This window comes from Neofelis nebulosa, chromosome 4, assembly GCF_028018385.1.
Source record: "Neofelis nebulosa isolate mNeoNeb1 chromosome 4, mNeoNeb1.pri, whole genome shotgun sequence".
NCBI lineage: Eukaryota > Metazoa > Chordata > Mammalia > Carnivora > Felidae > Neofelis > Neofelis nebulosa.
In genome coordinates, this window is record NC_080785.1 from 87684547 (window position 1) to 87709003 (window position 24457).

Consider the following 24457-nt stretch of genomic DNA (forward strand, 5'->3'; position numbering starts at 1 on the left):
GAGAGAGAGAAGCCCAAGCAGGCTCCATCATGCCAGCACAGAGCCCAGCATGGGGCGTGAACTCCTGAAACCGTGAGATTGTGACCTGAACCAAAACCAAGAGTCAGACACGCAACCAGCTGAGCCACCCAGGTGCCTCTACTTCATGTATATTTACCTTTGCCTTATCTTTTTCAAATTTCCAATTAAATAGGGGTTATAGGGGGCGCCTGGGTGGCTCAGTTGATTAAGCATCTGACTCTCGGTTTCAGCTCAAGTCATGATCTCAGTTCGTGAGTTTAAGGCCCACATCAGGCTCTGTGCTGACAGCATGGAGCCTTTTTGTGATTTTCTCTCTCTCTCCCTCTCTCTCTGCCCCTCCACTGCTCTCTCTCTCAAAATAGTAAATAAATAAACTTAAAAAAATAGGGGTTATAATGTATATAATTCTTAATGCAGTACTGGATGTGAATAGTGTATAAATAAATGTACATGTATTATGGTGTGTTACAGACTGAATTGTGTTCCCCAAAATTCATGTTGAAGTTCTAACCCCTAGTATCTCAGAATATGACTTTGTTTGGAAATAGGGTACTTGCAGATATAATTAGTTAAGATCACACCAGAGTAGTGTGGGCCTCTAATCCAGTATAACTGGTGTCCTTATAAAATAGATCACGCCACATGAAGATGGAGGCAGATGTTGGACTGATGCTTCTACAAGCCAGAGAACTCCAAGGTGGCCAGCATATCATCAGAAGCTATGGGAGAGGCATGAAACATCTTTCCCTCACTGCCCTCAGAAGGAACAGGTGGTGCTGACACCTTGATCTCGGATTCTAGCCTCCAAAACTGTGAGACAATTTTCTCTTGTTTAAGCCATCTAGTTTATGGTACTTTGTTATGGTGGCCTTTGAAACTAATACATGGTGCATGGTCGAAAAGTTTGGAGACCCCAGTTAGAGAATGAGAGCCATGGAAGAATTGGTATATGTTTAAGAGTCCAAACTATATATGTCCTGTCTTTATTCATTTTCTGTATTTAATAACTTATTTTAGGGCACCTAGGTGGCTCAGTTGGTTAAGCATCTGACTTCATTCATGTCATCATCTCACAGCTCATGAGTTTGAGCCCTGCATTAGACTCTGTGCTGACAGCTCAAAGCCTGGAGCCTGCTTCTGATTCTGTATCTCTGTCTCTCTCTGCCCCTTTCCCCGCTCAAGTTGTGTGTCTCTCTCTCAAAAATAAATAAACATTAAAAAAAAAAAAAAACTCTAAAAAGTAAATAACTAAATTGAAGAGATTTCTTAGCTTATCAGTACTTCTATTAAAGGCACTATAGTAGAAAACAATGTGTTCATCTTTGTGTTTGGTGTAGTTTATGTTAAAGGAAGGAGGAATTAGGAAATACTTGACTTAGTATACTTTAGTTCAAAACAGGCCAGTTTTAGGGAAAAAATTTATATTTAAGAACCCCATTAGGCAGAAGTGGAGCCAAAATCAGAAATAGGGTCCTACCAACAGAGGGCATACCTGTGAACAGTCTGAGAGTTTATCATCAGTGCTGAGAGGACTGTAGGCAAAGCATATATTATTCTAGCTGTGTAATTTTCAAGTGCTAAAGACAACCTGTCCTTTTTACACAAGTTATACATTAGTCATGTGTGTGAGATTCCAAAATAGTATGATTGAGACAGTTTTCAAGGACAGGGGTAACACCTTAAACTCAGATGTATCTCTTTAGAACCTGTGTGTGGGTCAGCAAAATCTGGAAGTCAGCAGTACATTAATTAAATAGCATATTATTTAATAGTAACTAATCTATTAATATAAAACCCAGGTTAGTAGATATTAATTAATATATTAGCTAATTATTATGTTTCTATAGTAATACAAAATGTATTTACACATTAATGAATTTAACATACATGTAAATATTTTGTTATTTTAGGTCTTTTTTGGCCATGGAATATTTGATCATTTTTGGCCTTATTTATGCAAGTCAGTGAAAACATTTTGAAGTCCTACTTTTTAAAAAATTCAAGTGTATTTATAATAGCTGTGCCATCCTTTAGACTTTTTAAAGTAATAGAATCATTTCTTCAAATAAACTCTTGTGTGGAAGCCCAGTATGCTCATAACTGCATTAGCAGTATACCCATCATAGAGGACTGGCCATTTGTAGAAATATATCCTCATGTTTTAAATCTTGTTTCTTGTATCTAGTCTGGAAATTCTGTACTTTGTAGATATATTTTCTATATTCACTATAATTTAACAGAATGAAAAAGAAATTATATAGAAGAGGATAATAAATATGCTACTGACCTATGATCATAGAACCTGTGCTTGGAGTTGCTATCCAGTAGTGGAACTAGATTTGTACGAATACATCCATCGTCTCTAGTTTGGACCCCTTTGTAACCAGCACGGCAGTCTGTGACCTATAGCTACTTGGTCCAGAATATAATGTCTACTATCCCTAGAAACACATTTCTCATTAAGGAACTTCCTTTTTGTGCTTCCACTACTGTTCTTTTAACAGTTTCTGTTTTTGCTCTATTCAGCTACACCTTTGCCACCTTTGGACTCAAAAACCTGTTTGTCCAGTTCAATAAATGTTTTTTTTTTTTTTTCTCTCTCTCTCTCATTCATGACTTATATTATTGTAAGCTCATAAATATTTGGAACTGTATATACTTTTTGTATGTTTAGATTGTTATAAAAACTGGTACCATATGGAGAAGTTGGGCATTAGCAGTGGAGTCTTTCAGAATTAAGAGTTTTTGCCTTCATGGTATTTATCACATGGCTATTTTTAAAGAACAAAATAAGTCAGGTAGCCAATCTGACTGCCAGTAAATTGCAATTCAGACTTTTCCACTTTTGTCTAAAATGTACATATAAAAAGATAGAAACAGGGTATAATTTGATCATCAGTGAATCTTTTCAATAAAAATATACCCAGAGTCTTTATTCTTTTTTTGTTGTTGTTATTGAAGTATAATCAACATACAGTGTTACATTAGTCTCAGGTATACACTATGATTCCACAGTTCTATACATTACAGCCCAGAGTCTTATATCAAATAATGTTTATTGAGACCCTACCATGTGCTCATTACGCTAAGCCTTGGGAGGTGGACAGCAAGAAGTCAGATTCAGTATACAGTGGCAAATTAAATGAACATGATCCTGGCCTCATGGCATAGATATATTACAAATACACATATATACACACACACAAAAATATACTAATATAATAAGTATAATATAATACTCTGATACAAGTTCCGAAGGAAATAAACAGAGTTCTTCAATGGGAGTAAAAGAAGTTACTTTAAATAAAACAGTCAAAACAGGAATGTGAAGTGAAAAGAAAGCATTCTAAGCAGAAAATAGCTTGTGCAAAGGCCTTGAGGCCCACTAAAGTACTGGGCTTATTCAAGGAACAAGACCTTAAGTTCCATGAGGAAAAGATATTTTTCTTTTGTCTAAAACAACATATGTTATGTAACAATCACTAAAGAAATATTTGTGTACAACTGAATGAATATCTGTATACCTAGGATTTAGTGAGTACAAGTTGAGGTTGAAGAGGTAGGCAAAGATCAGCTATGCCAAGCCTTGTTAAAAATTGAGGGACCTAATTCACATTTTATAAAGATCACTCACAACTGTGAGAGGAACTGTTTGGTAGAAGAAGGAAAACCCAGGTTCATGATGCAGTGGAGGTAGAGACAGTGGACCAAAGAAATCAGTAAACAGCTATGTTAGAGCCAAGGTCAATGGGTTTAACTTCCTGCCCACTTCAGCAGCTTAGCAAAGTGATTGTGTCCAATATAGATCTTTATACCCCTGGAACTCCCATAGCCCTTCAACCCCCAGACCAAGCCTGGAAAGAAATTAACCGTTAGCTGAGAATTTAATCAAGCCCTTAAAGAAAGTAATTTCAGAGTTTCTCCTGAGTCTTTGTGTAATTAAGGGAATGACCATCTTAAATGAAGTCACAAGGACGATCAAGAATATAGATTATTTTATAACTGCTTGGTTTATGCCCAATGAGTATTTCTTTTGAAGAGATTTTACCACACATACAGAAGCAAAAGCAAGGTACAATCATTTTTGAAATAGTGCTAAGTTAGGGGCCCCTGGGTGTCTCAGTCGGTTAAGTGTCTGACTCTTGGTTTTGGGTCAGATCATGATCTCACCATTTGTGATTTCGAGCCCCACATTGGGCTCTGCGCTGAACGTGCAGAGTCTGCTTAGAGTTTCTCTGCCCCTCCCTTTCTCTCCCTCTCTCTCAAAAAATAAATAAACATAAGAAAGTTTAAAAAATAGTGCTAAACTAAATAAAGCCATGATACTAAACTAATGGTTATTCTTAGAAAAGGCTTGCCTCTCTCACACTTCCTGTGGCAATGTTGCAAGGAAATAGTTGTTTTCATGGAGACTCTACCTGTTGTTCTAGTCAGTGGCCAATAGAATTGTGCCTAGGGACTGGCAGAGAAGTGTCTGGGATGCTAAGGAGCAATTGCTTGGTGGGTAACTTAGAAGGACATTAAGACAAAGCCTCTTTTCCCCCAACATATACTAAAAATAACCTTGACCAGAGCTGTGAGGCTGACAGTTGTTTTATAACATTGATTAGCACATAGGTTCTCAGTGAATCAGGATTTGCTACCTCACAGGGTTAAGTAGCCTGTTTCACTTTTGTATTGATCTAGTCATTAGAGTTACTTCTTTCATTGAGCCAAGGCTTTTCCACCTTTATTCCCACCTGTTGTATGTAGTTTTACTCTCTCGATCTCTAGCAAATAAGGCTGATCACTTTTGTTGGAATTTTAAGATTTAATTTATTTTGGAACGGCTGCCTGGGCTACTTTTAATCCTCTAGTATATTGCAAGAGAAAATGAATCAGTGGCAAGAATTAAGCTTACAAGATGCAGAGGACAAAGTGCCGCCTGTGAAGGTAAATTTTGTCTTAAGATTTGCCAGTCCCTGCAGCCCTTTTAATGAGGCAACTCAGTCTACATCTGTCTAGCCAAAATAAGTAAAAAACAGATCATTGCCCTATTCCCTTCCCCTCCTCCATTCCTAAGCCACTTACATAACTGGTAGAAAATTACCAAGATCCCCCATTGAGTTGTAAGGTACCATCCTTCCACGGCCTTGACTTTGGCTGTCCCTTTCGCTGCACTCTCCCTCTGTGTATTCTATTCGGTCTTCTGCCCTCCTTCTTCAGCAGCTATTCCTCCACCCATTTTGCCTCTTCCAGAAATGTAACCTTTGTGCCATACTCGTCATCTTGTAGTTTAACCCCTTTTTAAGAAAAAAATTCCTTTATCTTCATTGTATCTGGGCCTCTTGGAGAACAGAGAAATACGCACTGTCCATCAGTCAGTTTGTACCAGAAACAGTAATACAACATGTATAGTCAACTGTACAAACATGTTAAGTTTGGAAAACAGGGAAAAGTAAACATCTATAATCATACCATACTAACACAAATCCATTCATCTGTTTATTTATATGCTTATTCATTCATTCAAGTCACCAGATATTTAGTGACTACCTATTATGGTAGTAACTGCCATGCCTTGTAGGGAATTATGTTCTGGTAAGGGAACTGTAGCTAAGTAGAAACAACCACTAAAATACCACTGTTTCGGTATATTTTTATTGGATCTTAATCTTACAGTTTTTCTAATACATTGCAATTATACAGTCTATACAGTCTTGCATGCTTTATTCTACTTTTTAACTTACAGCACATGACAAGAGAGGGGCAAAACTGCTTATTCAATATTTTTGCCTGTCAGGAATAAGATCCTATTATTTTTTTTTTAATGTTTATTTATTTTTGAGGCAGAGACAGAGCATAAGTGGGGGAGGGACAGAGAGAGAGAGGGAGACACAGAATCCGAAGCAGGCTCCAAGCTCTGAGCTATCAGCACAGAGCCTGATGCAGGGCTTGAACTCACAAACCGTAAGATCATGACCTGAGCCGAAGTCAGTCGCTCAACTGACCGAGCCACCCAGGCACCTCAAGATCTTATTATTTTTAACCTGAGTCTGCAGTTCATATAGCAGGCCCTGCTCCTGATCTGCTTCACAGAGCCTATCTCTAGCTATACTGTTTGTCCACCTTATAACTGGGTGAGCTTTGGGTAGATAGGTACTTCTCACTGCCCAGCAGTCTTCAATAAGGGTGCCAGTTGAGCTCACTCTTATTTAATTGGAGGCTGGGGCAGAATAGGCATCAATCTGTGAAGAGGATCAGCCCTGGGCCAGCTATTTCAGTTCCTTACAGATCAGCGTGCGTGCGGATGGTAGAGGTCTCACGACTTGAACCATAAGACAGTGATCCTGTGGATGTTTTCTCATCTCTTGCCTCGACTCTTCCTTTATTCCTTCCTTCCTCCCTCCTTCCTTCCTTCCTTCCTTCCTTCCTTCCTTCCTTCCTTCCTTCCTTCCTTGCGCAGTCTTATTCTTTTACCTCTTCTCCTCCCAGATTTTCACAAAAGACTACTTGTTTTTTTTCTGGAATGCCACCTCTCCACATGGAAAAAGTGAAGGCCTAGTTCATTTGATTTCTTCTTGTAGTTTTACTCTCAGGAATAGAGAAGGGGGAGGGAATAGGGCAATGATCTGTTTTTCACTTTTTTTGGCTAGATAGCTACAGATTCAGTTACCTCATTAAAAAGGCGGCAGTGACTGGCAAATCTTAAGACAAAACTTACCTTCACGTGGGGCACTTTGTCCTCTGCATCTTATAAGTTTAATTCTAGCCACTGCTTCATTTTCTCTAGCAGTATATTAGTCTTACAAATTTCATAGCCTCAGGTGTCCATTTGGGGTCTGTAACTTTAGCCCTTGCCTGGTTTCTGCTCTCTTTGTAGTTAGAATCATATTTTAATATAACTAAGTCATACCCTATTATTTTTTTTTTTTTTACAATTCAGTGGTTTTTAGCATATTCACCAAGTTGTGCGACCATCACCACAATCTAATTTAAGAACTTTTTCATCACCTCAGTAAGAAACCACACATCCATTAGCTGTCAAACTTTTTCATCACCTCAGTAAGAAACCACACATCCATTAGCTGTCACTCTTCATTTCCCTTACTCTTCTGCCAGCCCTAATTAACCACTCGTCTATTTTCTGTCTCTGTAATCTGTCATTTCTACTGTTGGTAGAGAGGATAAGTGCAGATGGGGAGAAAGGTGAGCTCTGGTTCAGAAGTGAGCTTCTGCTTCTGATTTCTCCTTATCTGCCATCCTCCAAACTTGAAGTTAAATAAAACTCCTTGCCTCTTTGAAGATGTTCTTCCAAAGATTTCCATCTGATCTCCAAAAGATAATTATACATAATATCTGTAAACATAAATATATTCCTAAATGTACTCTTATTTCATAAGTTTGATCTTATTTCTTGTGAATGAGTGATCCTGGTGCACACACATGCACACACACTCACCTGGCCCCTATATTTCAAAGCCTTCTTCAAAGCCAGACAAAGCCAGACAATGAAGGGCATCATGCCTCAAACACTGTCCCCTAATTTCCTGATTCCTAGGTTTTCCAAATCAGGCTGCCATACTTGTATCTTGGTGATTTTTAGATATCTCACAATACTAAGTAACAGTAAAGAGTGGGAGTCAGTAGAATGAACCATGGGGAATGACTTGGGGGAAACACCCCTGTCTGCTGTGTATACAATTAGAATTGACCAGGGAGAGACAAAGAGGGGTGGCAGGGCAGTATGAGAAGGCTCTTTAGCAGTTATCTTTTCCAGCTAGAGCATTTTGGCCTACCTAGCATCCCCACCCCTCCAGAGTGGTCCTTTGTGATGTCTAAGCTCCCCTTAACCACCATTGGCTGCAGTGAGTGCCCTGCTGACTAAACAGAGCAGAAGGGGTGTGACTCCCCATTGTTCTGGGAGAGGTATATATACAGAGGACAAACTCCTGGGGTTAGACAACTGAGAGGCTGCAAGATGGCAAAAGTGGTGAAGAAATCATGGAAACCACAAACCACAAGCACCAAGCGGTGGAAGAAGAGGAAGACCACCTCTCAACCCAGATCAAGAGGCATTAGCAAGGTCAAATGACCCTACCCAAGCTTCTCTTCCTTTTCCCCATTTATGTTCCCCCCAACCCACCAGTCCCCTCCCCAGATAATCCTGCCTCCTGGCACAAACCTCCTCCTTAGCTCTCCACTTTCCACCCAGCCCCCATTCCCTTGTCCCAACCCAGTCTCTGGGCTCACCTTGTTGCCTTACCAGGTGCTAAAGACATACAAGAAGATGAAAAGATCACTTCACATGAGTTTAAGAAAAAAATACTCTCCTAAAGTTATAACTACTTCAAGAAGAAAGAAGAGAGCAAGGAGGGCCAATTAATTTCACCCATAGACTGAGCCAAAAGCAGCCAGGCCAGACCCAACGGACTCTATAGAACTACACCATTCCAAGACAAGACTGGTGCAAACACTACATACAGAGCAAGCTTCAGAGACCTCAGATGGTCTGCCTCTAGAGTCCTGGCTGCGGAGAAGTGGCCAACTGCGTAGAGACTGATACAGATGCTAATATGAAACATGGAACACAAATGGAGGTGATTAAAATAAAACCAATAGGGTGTAAGAAGCCCCTCCAAAAAATAAAATCAGGCATTCTGCATAGAAATGAAGCGTGTTGCATTACTGCTTAAGATTGTTCCTCAGAATAAGAGAGTGAAATGACAGAGAGGTTTAGCATCTTTGTTGTAAACCAAGCTCTTGGCCCCCTGATGTCTGCCTGAGGAGAAAATGTACATACAGCTTACCGGGGATGGAAAAATGCCCTTTACACCAGAGTCTCTATCCATGGCAGATGAGTTTAACAACTTCCTTAATTCCTTCCTTCACCTATATATGGGTGAAAATCAGCAGAACATAGCAAATGCCCATGCTCACTCTAATAGACTTAAAGGCAAGGGGACCAAAAAAAAAAAAAAGGAAAAAGCAAAGATGTCCCTAGGAGTCTCTAACTTTGTCAGTCATGATTCACAACTGAACTGCTCAGGTCACTTGGGAATAATTTAGTTGGAAGTTGAAGGTCCCTGAGCTTCACTGGCTCCCTCATCCTCTATTGACCTTCTGGTGAATTGTAACAAAGGACAGCAGCACCAGGCCCAGACACCAGGAGAGGGTACTCATGTGGCCACAACAAGCAGAGGCCTCACCAGATGCTCATCTCTGGAATGATTCTGCCCAGCTTCCCCAGTCTCACCCTGCCTATCAATCATCCATCCCCTTTAAAACCCAGAATGGAGCACTCAGTGTGCCCTGCAGAGTCAGAGTTTAAATATTTTCTAAGGATATAATTTCTAACTTATTATAAATATTGATATTTAAAATAAACTGTTACATTAGTCCTTTTTTTTAAATCTGCAGTATTTTCAGATAAATTCTACCCCTCTTTGCTATGGATTTAAGCGTGGGAGGTGCCACCAGACAGGGTTATTATTTGGCCTGTATTTTTCTCAGAAAACTTTGAATCTGCTTAAGTATTTAAACAAGCATATGGTGAGACCATTCTTCGCCATGCTGTATGAATGAGATGATTTTTTTTTTGTACATTCTTAAAGGCTACTATTATCTGATACTGGCCTGAACCATAATGACAAGGGCAGTCTGAGCCCTGTGCACTCTGTGCTTGCAAGATGTGTTAGCTGCAAGCTGTACCCCAGCAGTAGAGCTTATTCGCTCTATATCCATAGAGCGAATATCCATAGTTTATCCATAGTTTATCCATAACTAATTGTATGGAGTTGAAAAATCAGATGTCCAGTGTTGAATAGCATCTTTTGTGAACAGGAATGTTTTGACCATATTTTGCTAGTGAAAAATAACACAGGTGTTATCTATATCGATTAGCTGAATATTTTTTATTTATTTATTTTGAAAGTGTGATGGGAGGGGCAGAGAGAGAGAGAGGGAGAGAGAATCCCAAGCAGGCTGCACACTGACAGAGTGGAGCCCAATGCGGGGCTCTAACTCACGAACTGTCAGATCATGACCTAAGCTGAAATCCAAGAGTCGAACACTTAACCGACTGAGCCACCCAGGTGCCTCTAGGTTAGCTGAAATTTAAAATGCTGATGGCATAACATTGAAAACAGTCTCTCCTTCATCACCTTTGGCCCTTTCCAAATTTTTTTTATTACATTTAGAACAAGTTCCTTTGTCTCTGGAAAGATGGATCCACAGAAAACTGACAGCATTAGTTGCCTCTAGGAAAGGAAACTGAGTAGCTGGCACTGGTGTGGGAAGAAAACTCCCGTTGTCTGTCCTCTTGTGTCTATTGAATTCTAAGCCATGTGAATTGCATATTCAAACTTAAAATACAATTTAAAAAATAAGAGTTAACTAATTATGTAATAACTTAAAAAAAAAAAAGACTTTGCTTGCCAGAATTGTAGTAAGATGTATTTCTTTTGGTTTTCAATCATTAAAACATTTCTCTAGGTCTTGAAGATTTGTCCACCAGTATGCACTGTAATAACATAATGGCAACAAAAAATTACTGGTAGGAAGACATCAAAACAGATTAATGAAGCCAGATTAGCAAACAGGGGCCCAAGCAAGAAACTAAGACTCAAAGTATCCCAACTTTTTATTTATTTATTTATTTATTTATTTATTTATTTATTTATTTATTTTAATTTTTTTTAACGTTTATTTATTTTTGAGACAGAGAGAGACAGAGCATGAACAGGGGAGGAGCAGAGAGAGAGGGAGACACAGAATCCGAAACAGGCTCCAGGCTCTGAGCTGTCAGCACAGAGCCCGACGCGGGGCTCGAATTCACGGACCGTGAGATCATGACCTGAGCCGAAGTCGGACGCTTAACCGACCAAGCCACCCAGGCGCCCCCCAACTTTTTATTTTTAAAATAAATCCACCAGTAGTTAAATATGTTACAAATACCATATTTGCTTTATCACTAATCTGTTTTGGTCTTCAGTAGACCCAACGGACACCGAGCTGTCTGGGACTTTGTCTGATCTTGTTAACAGTTTCATCAGAATGTCCTGATAGGACTTTGTCCTGTGAAACCCTATAGCATATTATTCTCCCATCACCAGAGCTGCTGGTGTGGTATCCTCAAAGATATTGCAGACCTGAGGGTGTTACCTGCTTTTACAACTTGGATCTGGGCCCTTTTATGTTTAATCAAGAGAACTCAGCATTAACTGAATTAATCATTAACAGTTGTCAGGTGTGTTATAGGGAGGTCCTGTGGAACTGGCATAAGGGAAGGGAAGAATTAGGGCTCCTTGGAGGAGTTATATCCATTTATAATAAACTGGTGATCTAGTAAATAATATGTTTGTGAGTGTGAACCACACTAGCAAATTAATCGAACCCAGCGAGGGGTTTGTGGGAACTTACTGGTTCTAGGCAGTGGGTGAAGAGCACAGGTAACAACAAGCTGGACTTGGGATTGGACCTGAAGTGTGTGGCGGGGGCGGGGGGGGGGGGGGGGGGGGCGGAGGCGGGGCAGTATTGCCAGTTAGAATCGTTAACTGGGATGTGATACTATCCCAGGTAGATAGTGTCAGAATTAGGTTGAAGTGTAGAATACCCAGCTGGGGTCTGAGAATTGTTTAGCATGGTGAAAAACACATACATTGTAATTGCTGTTGGAATCGTATTAAACGCAGGGTTCAGGTGCCAAACAGAGAAGGAACTAGAACACTTAAAGGAGATTATTGTTAGATTATCTGCATTTCTAAGTTAAAAAAACAAATTATCATGAGGCTAATAGAACAGCTTTAAAGTAAAAGAAAATGGTACAGACTTTGTAGTTTCATCTCAGCAGCCCCTCTTCCGCATGAGAGGTAAAGAGTGTAAACTGGAGAATTTTTGTCTACATGCTTTGCCCAACAAGATTTCCAAAAAGCAGAAGATACTTCAGAGAAATAACTATTTTCCCTGGAAATAACAGAAAGAATAATTAACAGTTGAGGACCACTCTAGGGAGAATCATGGTAGGAATTCATGGTGAACCCCCTGAATAAGTCCGAAAAGCTGCTCACCACACTGCCTTCCTGCCCTTATACAGAAGCTCAAAGATTTACTATCAGAGCTCCTTTCTGTTTTTGCTGTCCTGGATCCCAAAGAAAGCCACCAAATATACCATATTTTTTTCTTTTTTTTTTTTTTTTTTTTTTTTTTTCAACGTTTTTAATTTATTTTTGGGACAGAGAGAGACAGAGCATGAACGGGGGAGGGGCAGAGAGAGAGGGAGACACAGAATCGGAAACAGGCTCCAGGCTCCGAGCCATCAGCCCAGAGCCTGACGCGGGGCTCGAACTCACAGACCGTGAGATCGTGACCTGGCTGAAGTCGGACGCTTAACCGACTGCGCCACCCAGGCGCCCCACCATATTTTTTTCTTAAGATATTCATCATACTCGATCTAATGATTTTTACTTTTTTTTAATTAAAGTGTAATTGACGGAGTGCCTGAGTGGCTCAGTCGGTTGAGCGTCCGACTTCCACTCAGGTCGTGATCTCACAGTTCGTGAGTTTGAGCCCCACATCAGGCTCTGTGCTGACAGCTCAGGGCCTGGAGCCTGCTTCGGATTCTGTGTCTCCCTAGTTCTCTACTCCTCCCCTGCTCACACTCTGTCTCTCTCTCAAAAATAAAGATTAAAAATAAATAAAGTGTAATTGACATGACAATATCCTGTAAGTTTCAGATGTGCATCATAGTGATTCGATATTTTTATACATTACAAAAGGATCCGCATGATAAATCTAGTTACCATCTGTCACCATACAAAGTTATTACAGTACTTTTGACTATATTTCCTATGCTATACATTACACTCCATGGCTTACTTATTTTATAACTGGAAGTTTGTATCTCTTAATCCCTTTCACCTGTTTTGCTTGGCTCCCCCACCAGCCTCTCCCCACTTTGGTAACCAGCAGTATGTTTCCTGTATCTGAATCTGTTTCTGTTTTGTTCATTTTTTGTGTGTTTTTTAGATTCTACATATAAGCAAAATCATAGGATTCTTCTTCCTCTGACTTATTTCACTTAGTGATCTTTACTTTTCAATGCAATCCATCAAATACTTTTTGTTTCCTACATTATTTCTATTTAAGTACAGAATTGAATTTAGTTGTTTTAATAATCATATATGCAAAATTCCAAATTATAGGTAGCTCCATTCATCAATTTCTGAAAAGCTTTTTAGTTTGTTTTTATAATATTTAGTTTCTAACTTTCATTGCTCTGGTTTTTGTTTTGTTTTGTGTTCTTAATCCTATGATTTAACTTTCTGTTTAGCCTAAACCTCAGGCTTGGGAACCATTTCTTCACATATTTGTAAGTAATTGTTCATCCTGCCTGAATGTCTTGCATTTGACTGAACATGCCTAGTTCTTTTAACAATTTCTCATAGGTCTAATTTTATAAACCTTTAATCAGTTGCTGTTCTCCTCTGAACATGCTCCAAGTTTTTTCTCTTTGTACAGCATGACATGAAAATTAAATATGGTTTGTTCCAACGGAAGCCTGCCCAATGCCAAATAAAGCAAAAATAATTGCTTCCTTTTTTTTCACACATATGCCTTAATGCAATCCTATAAAGCATTTGTCTCTTATTTCAACATAGAGAAGACTCATCCAATTTAACACCAACCATAATTGTTGGATCTCACTTCACTTTGTTTCATCTATGGCTGTCCTAGCCGGTATTTCCACATGTTTGTTGCAAGTCACTGGCATATTAAAAGTTAATTGTTAAGTCTATAAAATGATTTCTTCCACATATTCTTACTTCAAAGATTGTTCCATAAACAGTTGGTATAAATGTGAATGTAATGGTAAGGGTCTCAAGAACTAAGACTTGAATGATTCTGAGGGTTTTTTTGGTTTTTTGCAACCTCAGTGAGAGAACACATTTGTGTATCATGTTTTGATATGAAGTGATCACAAAGAATTTACCCATAATAAGGCACCACAGTTTTGAGTTATTTATGTATATACATGTATGTGTACACACACATACACACACACATTTATGAGTGACATAAATATCACTTTGATCCAATATGATTTCCCGAGAGAGAAGGGTAAAATTGCAGCTGACCTGCAGGGAGTTATACATAATCCACAGCCTACCTTTGTGGCCATTTTGAATTATTTTCATTTTTTTTGAGTTCACTTTTCAAATTTTTGCCTATGACTAGATAGAAGAGGAAATTACAAATGAATGCATCAGCATCTATACTACACAAAAATAAAATGTCTATGAGCATTATTATTAGTTGACACCTAATAGCTATGATGGCCAAATGAGAGCTCTCAAAGTAATAATATAAAAATCCTCCTTACATTAGTAACAAGGGTGGGGGGAATCTACCAATTACATGTTTTTATTTTAGCAATAAAATAAGGTTAATTTATATGGTTTTCAATACTGTGAACTTGTTTTATTAATGTCAATATAGAGTAGAGGTTAGGGGAGAATCATGATATCTTAAAAAAGACATAAGCTGTATCTTGTTGACCCTTACTTGACCAATTTTATTATTATTGTATTTGTAACATTATTAGATGAACATTTAACAAAGTATTTTGTAGTGCAGTTTTCTTCATTTATATGCAAAATTGTTTTGGGTTTTTCTTTTTTTTTTTTTTGCATTTTTTTTTTTTTTTGAAATCTGAATGCATCCATGGAAGTATGTCACATAGATAAATATCATCCATCCTTTGTGTTAATGTGGCATAATGATTAAGAAACAATGCTATGCAGGGTGCCTGGGTGTGTCATGATAGGAAGTGGTCACAAAGAATTTACCCATAATAAGGCACCAAAGTTTTGAATTGTTAAGTTGGTGGTTGAGCATCTGACTTCAGTTTAGGTCATCATCTTACGGTTCATGAGTTCAAGCCCTGCGTCATGCTCTGTGCTGACAGCTCAGAGCCTGGAGCCTGTTTCATTCAGGTTCTGTGTCTCCCTCTCCCTCTCTGGCTCTCCCCCACTTGTACTCTTTCTCTCTCAAATGTAAACAGTAAGAAAAAAATTTTTTTCTTAAAGAAACAATGCTATGCTCCTTAATACTCTCAAGGTCTTTGGGATAGTTCAGAACTCACTACATGTTGACAGAACTTTATAATTAAAAAATGTTTAATGTTTTTTATTTTGAGAGATAGCATAAGTGGGGGTGGGGCAGAGAGAGAGGGAGAGAGAGAATCCCAAACACCCCCTGAAGAGCCTGGCTTATGTCTTGATCTCACCAAATGTGAGATCATGACCTGAGAAGAAATGAAGAATCTGATGCTTAACTGACTGAGCCACTCAGGCGCCCCTATAATTTTAAATTTCTTAGAGACTTAAAATCCAGGCTACTATTGGAATACCACAAGCATCTATGAACACATCATTTGGGTTACTAGGTAGAGTCTTCTATTCTCTTCCTCTGCTCTTCAGGCTACTGCGGTAATATTTGTATAGATGCGGTAATGCCTCCTCTTGGTACCAAAGTCAAGTTCATCAGTTCTGTCAAAGTAACTATATCCGTGCCAAGAATTCCTTGCACTCTCAATGATTCAACAAGATTTTAGGGAAATGGTCCTTTAGTTTTTCTTCTTCTATCAGAGCCCTCTTGGATTAGAACCCTGGCATGACTCTCGAAGAACATGTCATTTCCCTCAAACACTAGGCCAGTTTTTTGGAGATAATTCTTCATGAAGTTTGCATTTCTGCACATAAGGTGGATGAAGCATTGACTGCCCCTTGTTCTGGGCTGTCTCTTCAAGATGTTTGTATAGCAAACAACCTGAGAAGATAGAAATGGTATCACCTGGAGCAAAGAACAAACAAGCTTTTACTGTCCATTATAGAAGGTTCAGATTCCCTAGGCTGAAGGTTCCTCTCCTATAATGCAAGCCCCTGCGTGTGCAGGGAATTGGGACTCAAAACTAGTGTCCTTCTCCCCCACCTCAAAAGCTGATATTCTGGATAGTGCTATTGCTGTAGTAAACCCTCCTTTCTCTCTAAATCAAGAGTCTTATGTCTTGTACCAATATCCATGTGTCAGGCTAACTTTTTGGTTTGCAATCAGGATAAAATCTCTTACAGAAAAAGATTGCTTACAGTTCTTGATGTTGCCTTAAACCAAATGCATGTGCTTTTTTTTTTTAGTGTTTATTTATTTTTGAGAGAGAGACAAGCAGAGAGAGACAGAGTGTGAGTGGGGAGGGGCAGAGAGAAAGGGAGACACAGAATCTGAGGCAGGCTCCAGGCTCTGAGCTGTCAGCACAGAGCCTGACACCAGGCTTGAACTCACAAACTGAGATCATGACCTGAGTTGGAGTTGGGCGCCCAACTGACTGAGCCACCCAGGAGCCCCCAAATGCATGAGCTTTGAACCCTAAAAGCCTTTTTAGTCCCTCATGTAAATATATCCTCAGGTAATTGGCTCCACAGTGCTCCAGATAGAACTTCCATGGCTTAATCTTAGAGTGTACAGAGCTCAGGCTCAATATTGGACCCCTACACATCTCTTTAAGTGTGAATTGTTAATAAGTCAGACTCTTCTTTTTATTATGCTCATATCATGCCTCTTCCTTGAAATATACTTCTGCTTTATTCTGCCACTTTATATTGCATGTGTTCATGAAGCTTTTTCTGAGTACCCCTGCTGTGTTAGATCTGATCCCATTGCATTCAACAGAACTTGAACTCCTGATTAAGGACTAGGCATTAGCTAATGACCAGTAGCTACTCATGAACACATTCATTACTTGGTCTGCTTATCCCTATATTCTCAAAGCTAATTTCTTTGATTCAAAAAAAATAACATATATAGCATATATGAGTTTATTTCCTGGCTTGAAATGGAAACTTATGAAGTTCAGACATAAATATAAAACCAAAACATCTGTTTACTAATAATCCAAAGAACATTCTTATCATTAGAATTCTGAAGAACATAAGCCTGTAATAGAAGGGGCTTAAGAGTGTATTAATTTCTGGGGCAGTGCCTAAAGCAATTCTCCTGAGGCCCATTGTACCTCCTTCATATTTCCTCCTTGCCCTTTCCCTTAGGAACAACTCAGAATCTTTCCTTCTACAAATTACCATTTTCCTCTCCCCCCTTCTTCTTCCAAATATTATTCCCACTTTCTCTAACCCCAGTTATGGGCTGAATTATTTCCCCTCAAAAACTCAGATGTTGAAGTCCTACCTAATCCCCAGCACCACAGAATGTGACTAGGGGATAGAGTCTTTAGAGAGGTGATTGAGTTGAAAATGAAGTCATTATTGTGCACCCTAGTAAAATATGACTGGTGCCCTTAGAGGAAATTTGGACAGACACACAGGGAAAACACCATGTGAACATAAAGATGGCCATCCACAAGCCAAGGAGAGGGGCCTCAGAAGAACCCAACTTGCCAACACCTTGAATTTGGACTTCTAGCCTCCAGAACTGTAAGAAAATAGATTTCTGGTTTTGTAAGCCACCCAGTCTGTGGTACTTTGTATAGCAGCCCTACCAAACTAACACACCCACCCCTTCCCATCAGCTATGCATTCAGTCTTGCTGTTTGCACCCTACCCTTCCCTGGGACCTTCTATTTCCTCTGTGTTCACATGTCAATATTCAATTCAGCAGACCCTTTAAATTACAAATTCTTTGAAGGGTACAATGAGTCACTCTTCTTGATGATTCCATTTCCAGCAGATTACCCCATCATGCCACTGCAAGTCCTTAGCATTAGCAGGCAAATCTTAACATGGCTCATGTCTAGCAAGAAAGACTGGTTTTCAATCACTATCTTTAAAAATAAGGAGGATCTTTTCCAGAAGTTTCCAGCAAACCTCTTCTGGAATCGAATTGACAAGTATTGGATTATTTGCCTATTCTTAGCAGGAAGGAATAAATGAATATAGTGGTGTTAGTCCATTTAGAGCCCATCCCTGGAGCTAGGAATTTGCCTAGTAGCATCTGTAAGTCTCATAGGCTACAAGGGCAAGGGATAGATACCTGGACAAAGGATCTGTTAGGAGGAAGAGGAAAATAGATACTCGGTGTCCAACCAACATTGTCCGTTGTACCCAAAATACTGTTCTGACAAATTGATAATTTAAAAAAATGATGTTTATATAGCACTTACTATTCTAGATTAATTTTATGTGTTATAAATAGCATGTAAGATAGATACCTTTAGTGTTCTTTTTTTTTTAACAATTATACTTATTTAAGTAATTTCTGTACCCAACATGGAACTTGAACTCATGACCCCAAATCGAGAGTAGCATGCACTTCCAATTGAGCCAGCCAGGTGCCCCTATTGTTCTTTTTTTTAATTTCAATTTAAACAGTAAAACAAAAAACAAAAGCAATTCTCCTATTTCCCCCACCCTCTCACCTCCGCCTCTGGCAACCACCAATCAGTTCTCTGTGTCTATGATATATATATAACACATATCTAATATATATATTAGATTCCACATATAGGAGAGATTATACAGCATTTGTCTGATTCATTTCACTTAGTATATTGTCCTCAAGGTCCATCCATTCATTTTGTCACAAATGGCAAGATTTCATTCCTTTCCATGGCCAAACAATATTCCATTGTATGCATATGTGTGTGTGTGTGTGTGTGTGTGTGTGTGTGTTGTGTGTATACATATACAGTAAAACCTTGATTTTTGAGAGTAATTCAAAGCACTCATATATCAATTTCAAGAACCACTGACTTAGTTGTGATCATGTGATATTCTGTGTCACATACTGCTTGTATTGCAAGACATCACTCATTTATCAGTGATTTATAATAAATTATCAAAATTTATTAGAAATGTTTGCTCATCTTGAGGAACATTGACAGAACAAGTTACTCATAAGCCAAGGTTTTACTGTAGATATATCACATATTCTTTATTCATCCACTGATTGAAACTTAAGTTGTTTCCATATCTTGGATATTGCAAATGATGCTGCAATAAACATAGGGGTGCATATATCTTTTAAAATTAATGTTTTTGCTTTCTTTGGGTAAATGCCTAGAAGTAGAATGCTGGATCATATGGTAGTTTCATTTTTAATTTTTGGAGGAAGCTCCATACTGTTGTCCATAGTAGCTGCACCAATTTTTATTTCTGCCAATAGTGCACGAGGGTTTCCTTTACTCCACATTCTTGCCAACACTTGTTATTTCTAGTCTTTTTGATAATAGTCATTCTAACGTGTGTGAAGTGATATCTCACTGTGATTTTGACTTACATTTCCTTGATGATTACTGATGTTGAACATCTTTCTATGTACCTGTTGGCCATCTGTATGTTTTTGGAAAAAGGTCTTTTCAGATTTTCTGCCCATTTTTTTTTAACATTTTTTATTTTATTTTTGAGACAGAGAGAGACAGAGAATGAACGGGGGAGGGTCAGAGAGAGAGGGAGACACAGAATCTGAAACAGGCTCCAGGCTCTGAGCTGTCAGCACAGAGCCTGACGCGGGGCTCGAACTCACAGACCACGAGATCATGACCTGAGCTGAAGTCGGCCTCTTGACCGACTGAGCCACCCAGGTGCCCCTTCTGCCCATTTTTAATATGGTTGTTATTTTGCTATTGAGTTGTATGAGTTCTTTATATATTTTGGATATTGGCCTCTTAAGAGATATCTGATTTGCAAATATGTTCTTGCATTCAGTATGTTGCCTTTTCATTTTGTTGATAGTTTCCTTTGTTGTGCAGAAGCTTTTTTTAGTTTAATGTAGTCTTATTGGTTTATTTTTGCTTTTGTTGCTTTTACTTTTGGTATCCTTATTCTACAAATTATGAAATTGAGAGCACTCAAATGACTTGCACTTATATTGCATAAAGATTAATTACTGGCAGATATTACAATAATTTTATTAGCACAGTCCATTTATTTGGGGATGGTGGGATGTGAACCTCAGAGTCAATCCTTGTTTGATTTTGTGGCTTGTATATAAGATCCTCCTACAAATAGTAAATTATAATTTAAAAAATAATTCAGGTAATTATTCAGAATATGAAATGTAACAATAGCCAAAAGGAGGAAATAGCATAAATTCCCATTCGTAAGTAATGGATGAATAAAATGTGGTAAATCCATGCAATGTGATATTACTGGCCTTAAAAGGGAGTGAAGTCCTGATACATGCTACAACATGGATAAACCTTGGAAACTTTATACTAAGTAAAACAAGCCAGACTCAAAGAACACATATTGTGTGATATCATTTATTTATTTATTTTTAATATTTATTTATTTTTGAGACAGAGAGAGACAGAGGCAGAGTGTGAGTGGGTGAGGGGCAGAGAGAGAGAAGGAGACACAGAATCTGAAGCAGGCTCTAGGCTCTGAGCTGTCAGCACAGAGCCCAATGTGGGGTTTGAACTCGGGAACGGCAAAATCACGACCTATGCCGAAGTCAGACTTTTAACCAACTGAGCGACCCAGGTGCCCCTGTGTAATATCATTTATATAAAGTGACTAGATTAGTCAAATTCACACAGGTGAAAATAGAATGGTAGTTATCAGGGGCTCCAGGAAAAGGGTAATAGGCAGTTATTGTTTAATAGGTAAAGAGTTTTAGGTCAGGTGATGAAAAAGTTTGGGAGATGGATGGTAGTGATGGCTGCACAATCGTGTGAATGTACTTGATGTCACTGAACTGTACACTTAAGAATGGTTAAAATGGATATTTTGCCACAATAAAAGAAGAAAAAATATGCAATGTGGGAGACTATTAAGATCTCTGAGTATCCATTCTTATGACACCCTCCCCACTGTACACTGGATGAGAGGTGAGCACCTGGCTGCCTAGCCAGGGACATTTCCCAGCTTCCCCTGCAACTCAATGTGGCCATGTAAACTAGGTTTTGACTGATAAATATGAATAGAAATGATAGGTGTAGTTTCTGCTTTGGCGTTCTTGAAACTGAAATGCTCACTCTTAACACATTCTTTTTCCTTACTCATGGGCTAGATTGCAGACATGGTACTGGTGAGCTACCTCAGCCCATGTGGATGAAGACAACTGAGAGGCCCCTGGCTGGCTCAGTCAGACGAGCATGTGACTTGATCTCAGGGCTGCCAGGTCCAGCCCCACATTGGACCTGGAGCTTACTCAAAGAAGAAAAGACAACTGAAGCAGTTGCTTTTTACTCTGATGTTAAATAGAATCCATATACTGAGGCTAGTAGAGACACATTGTCAACTGGATCCTTGGATAAATTCATGGAGTAGTCTGTCTTCCTATGCCACACTGTAGAAGAGGGAGAAATAAACATATCTTATTTAAAACAATGTATTTCAGGATCTTTGTTACAGCACCTTAGCTTAGACATTAGCTAATATGGCTAACAGTAAATTTGCACTTAGGTGTCACTCAGTGTATTTAGCTCCTTATGTGGATTATCCGATTTAATCCTGACCACAGACCTATGATCTAGTCACTATTATTATCCCCGTTCTGTGAATAAGGAAATTGAGACACAGAGTGAGTTAAGTAATTTGACCAAGATAAAGCAGCTAGTGAATGGCAGAACTAGGAATTAATCATAGGCAGTTGGCTTTAGAACTGTCTTAGAAAAATGTTCATTTATTGGGCACCTGGGTGACTCAGTCAGTTAAGCATCCAACTTTGGCTCAGGTCATGATCTCGCAGTTCGTGGGTTCAAGCCCTGTGTCAGGCTGCGTGCTGACAGCTCAGAGCCTGGAGCCTGCTTCGGAATCTGTGTGTTCCTCTCTCTCTGCTCTTCCCCTGCTCACACTCTGTCTCCTTCTCTCTCAAAAATAAATAAACATTAAAAAAGTTTTTTTACATCTTAAAAAAGTTTTTTACATCTTAAAAAAGTTTTTTTTAATGTTTATTTATTTGTTTTGAGAGAGAGTGAGAGAAAGCACGAGCACCAGCAGGGGAGGGGCCGAGAGAGAAGAGAGAGAAAATCCCAGGGCAGGCTCCCTGCTGTCAGTGCATAGCCCCACATGGGGCTCAACCCACGGGACTCAAACTCATGAACCGTGAGATCGTGACCTGAGCCAAAACCAAGAGTCCAACTCTTAACCAACTAGTGACCCAGGCACCCCTAGAAGCTGTCTTCTATCAGTTAATTTAATTATATCCTGTGAGAGAATTTGGGATGCTTGGGGTGGCTGAAAACAGGGAATTCCTATTCTACCAATCAATAGTTTTCTATTTGTTTCGTTTCATGCCCAGTACCTGCATAGGAAAAATGAATTCCTAGAATTGTTATTTTATTTATATTTTGCATTATAGAATCTTAATTCGGGAGAGACATTTTAGGCTTTCTAGGCATTAGACTTTTTGTATAGTAAAATTTCCAAAATGTCTTTGGAGACTAGCTTGGAGTTTTTTGGGTTTTTTTTAAATGTTTTATTTATTTTTGAGAGAGAGAAAGAGGGTACATATAAAAGTGGTGTAGGGGCAGACACAGAGGGAGACAGAGAATCTGAAGCAGGCTCAAGGCTCCAAGCTGTCAGCACCTGATGTGGGACTCAAATTCACAAACCGTGACATCATGACCTGTGCCAAAGTCAGACGCTTAACAGACTGAGCCACCCAGGCGCCCCGGTTTGGAGTTTTTTACTTTAGTTTGGCCAAGGTAAATACCATGGGAAAAGAAAAACCTGTTGTTCATCACCACTACTCATAAAAGGACATCTTAACACCAAAATAAATAGAAAAGTCATTACAGGGAAAAAAAAAAGACATTTAATTTAATTGGATAAAATTGCCATTATGAAAATGTCATTCACTGCATGTTTTTATTTGGAGGGATGTACCCATGACTGGTGGAAACTTTGACATAGAGAAGTAGTGTTCTGAGAAAGAACAAGTGAATATTTGGTCTCAGTCAACCACCTTCTGCCAGGATTCAATGCTGGGAGTGTATCTCATCCCACCATGTGGCAGGGAGCCTCGCGCGGCTCCACTAGAAAAGTGTATTTTCTCCAAGTATACTTTAACAAAGGTATCTCTGGGCCATTTGAAAGTCTTTGGGAGCCTACACATCTTACATTTCTTTAGTGAGAGGGCAGCAGTAGCTGGGGCAAGAGATTACTTACACCTCTAACCTTTTACAGTTTATGTCCTAAAATTTCTTCAAATACCTATTTTGAGTATAAAATGATGAAATTGTGAGGTAGGGCTCATGAGCAAATGGCTAAGAAAGAATTGTCGAGAAGTTTTTGGTGCAAAAAGGTGGTTTTATTATAGCACGGGCAGGACCGTGGGCAGAAAGAGCTGCACTGGGATTGTGAGGAGTGCTGGTTTTATACTTTTTAATTAGTGACGGTTAGGGATAGTGTAAGTCTCTAAGGAATTTGGAAGCAAGGCTTTCAGGACCTTGAGGGGCTAACTGCTGTTAAGATACAGATACTTACAGTCTCTGAAAAAACAAAAACAGTAATGCAGTAAGACAGCCATGAGTTCCTTGGGGATGGTCACACTCTGTCCGTTTCAGGTGTCTGTCTGTGGGCTGCAAGCTGTAAGGAGATTTAATTTAAACTACATTTCTCTTGCCTTTGTTATCACAAAATACAAGGTGATTTTATGGTTTTTAAATCTCACAGTTGTCCCTGTCTTGATTCCCACTTGTGATCCCTAACAGGAAAACTGATGGATTTGAAATTATTATTTGTGTTGTTCTCTGTAGTCACAGTCAGAAAACACTTTGCCTCTCATTCTCCTGCAGAGACAAAAACATTATTAAAAAAAAATCTCATAGTAGCTGTTGAGATAGATGTGTGCTAACTTGATGAAGTTGTACTGAATATGGAAATGCCCTTTCAAAGGCCAAGGAAGTAGCAAAGGAAATTATCACATTGAAAAAGTAATTTAAAAATGGTAGTGTAGGGGTACCTGGCTGGCTCAGTTAGGAGAGCATGTGACTCTTGATCTCAGGGTCGTGAGTTCAGGCCCCATGATGGGTGTAAAGGTACAAAAGGGAAGTAACATTGACAGTAATGATTTGAATTCCACCGACTCTTGCCTCTAGTGATTCACAGAAGACATCAGTCCCATTTCAAAACTTCACATTTATTTCTGGGAAGCCCCAGGGCAAAGTGGTCCCTGCTCTGCCCTCAATTGTGGGCAGCTTTCCTGTGGCCCCGACAGCCCTGCTTCTGCCCCAGCTTTAGGCTTCTACAGCACCTGCCACAGCAGAGCCACCTGCGCTCTGGGGGGATGCAATGTGGGTTTATGCTGAATTACTGAAGCATGTGTGGAAAACATGGTTATATCTATAGTTGCAGTCCCAGTGGTAGGGTAACCAACTTATGCTGTTAGTTTTATGTTAAGGCTTATTGTCATTTAAAAAAGAAACAACACAACTTCTTTGGTTAGTAATGACATTAAACATGTGAAGATTATATTTGGAATCAAGCACTTGCATTCACTCATT

At 39.1% G+C, this 24457-nt stretch overlaps 2 long non-coding RNA genes across 10 annotated transcripts in view; both read left to right on the top strand.

The window, feature by feature from the left end:
- Window positions 1-24457, top strand: part of LOC131509496 (uncharacterized) — a 154967-nt gene that overhangs the window by 15833 nt on the left and 114677 nt on the right. For all 9 annotated transcript variants that reach the window (XR_009260530.1, XR_009260529.1, XR_009260527.1 and 6 more), the window contains exon 3: window positions 654-833. This is a non-coding gene — a long non-coding RNA (uncharacterized LOC131509496). The remainder of the gene's footprint in view (window positions 1-653; window positions 834-24457) is intronic.
- LOC131509495 (uncharacterized) lies at window positions 7417-8675 on the top strand. Its single transcript, XR_009260526.1, has 2 exons — window positions 7417-8086; window positions 8270-8675. It is a non-coding gene; the product is annotated as an uncharacterized LOC131509495 (long non-coding RNA).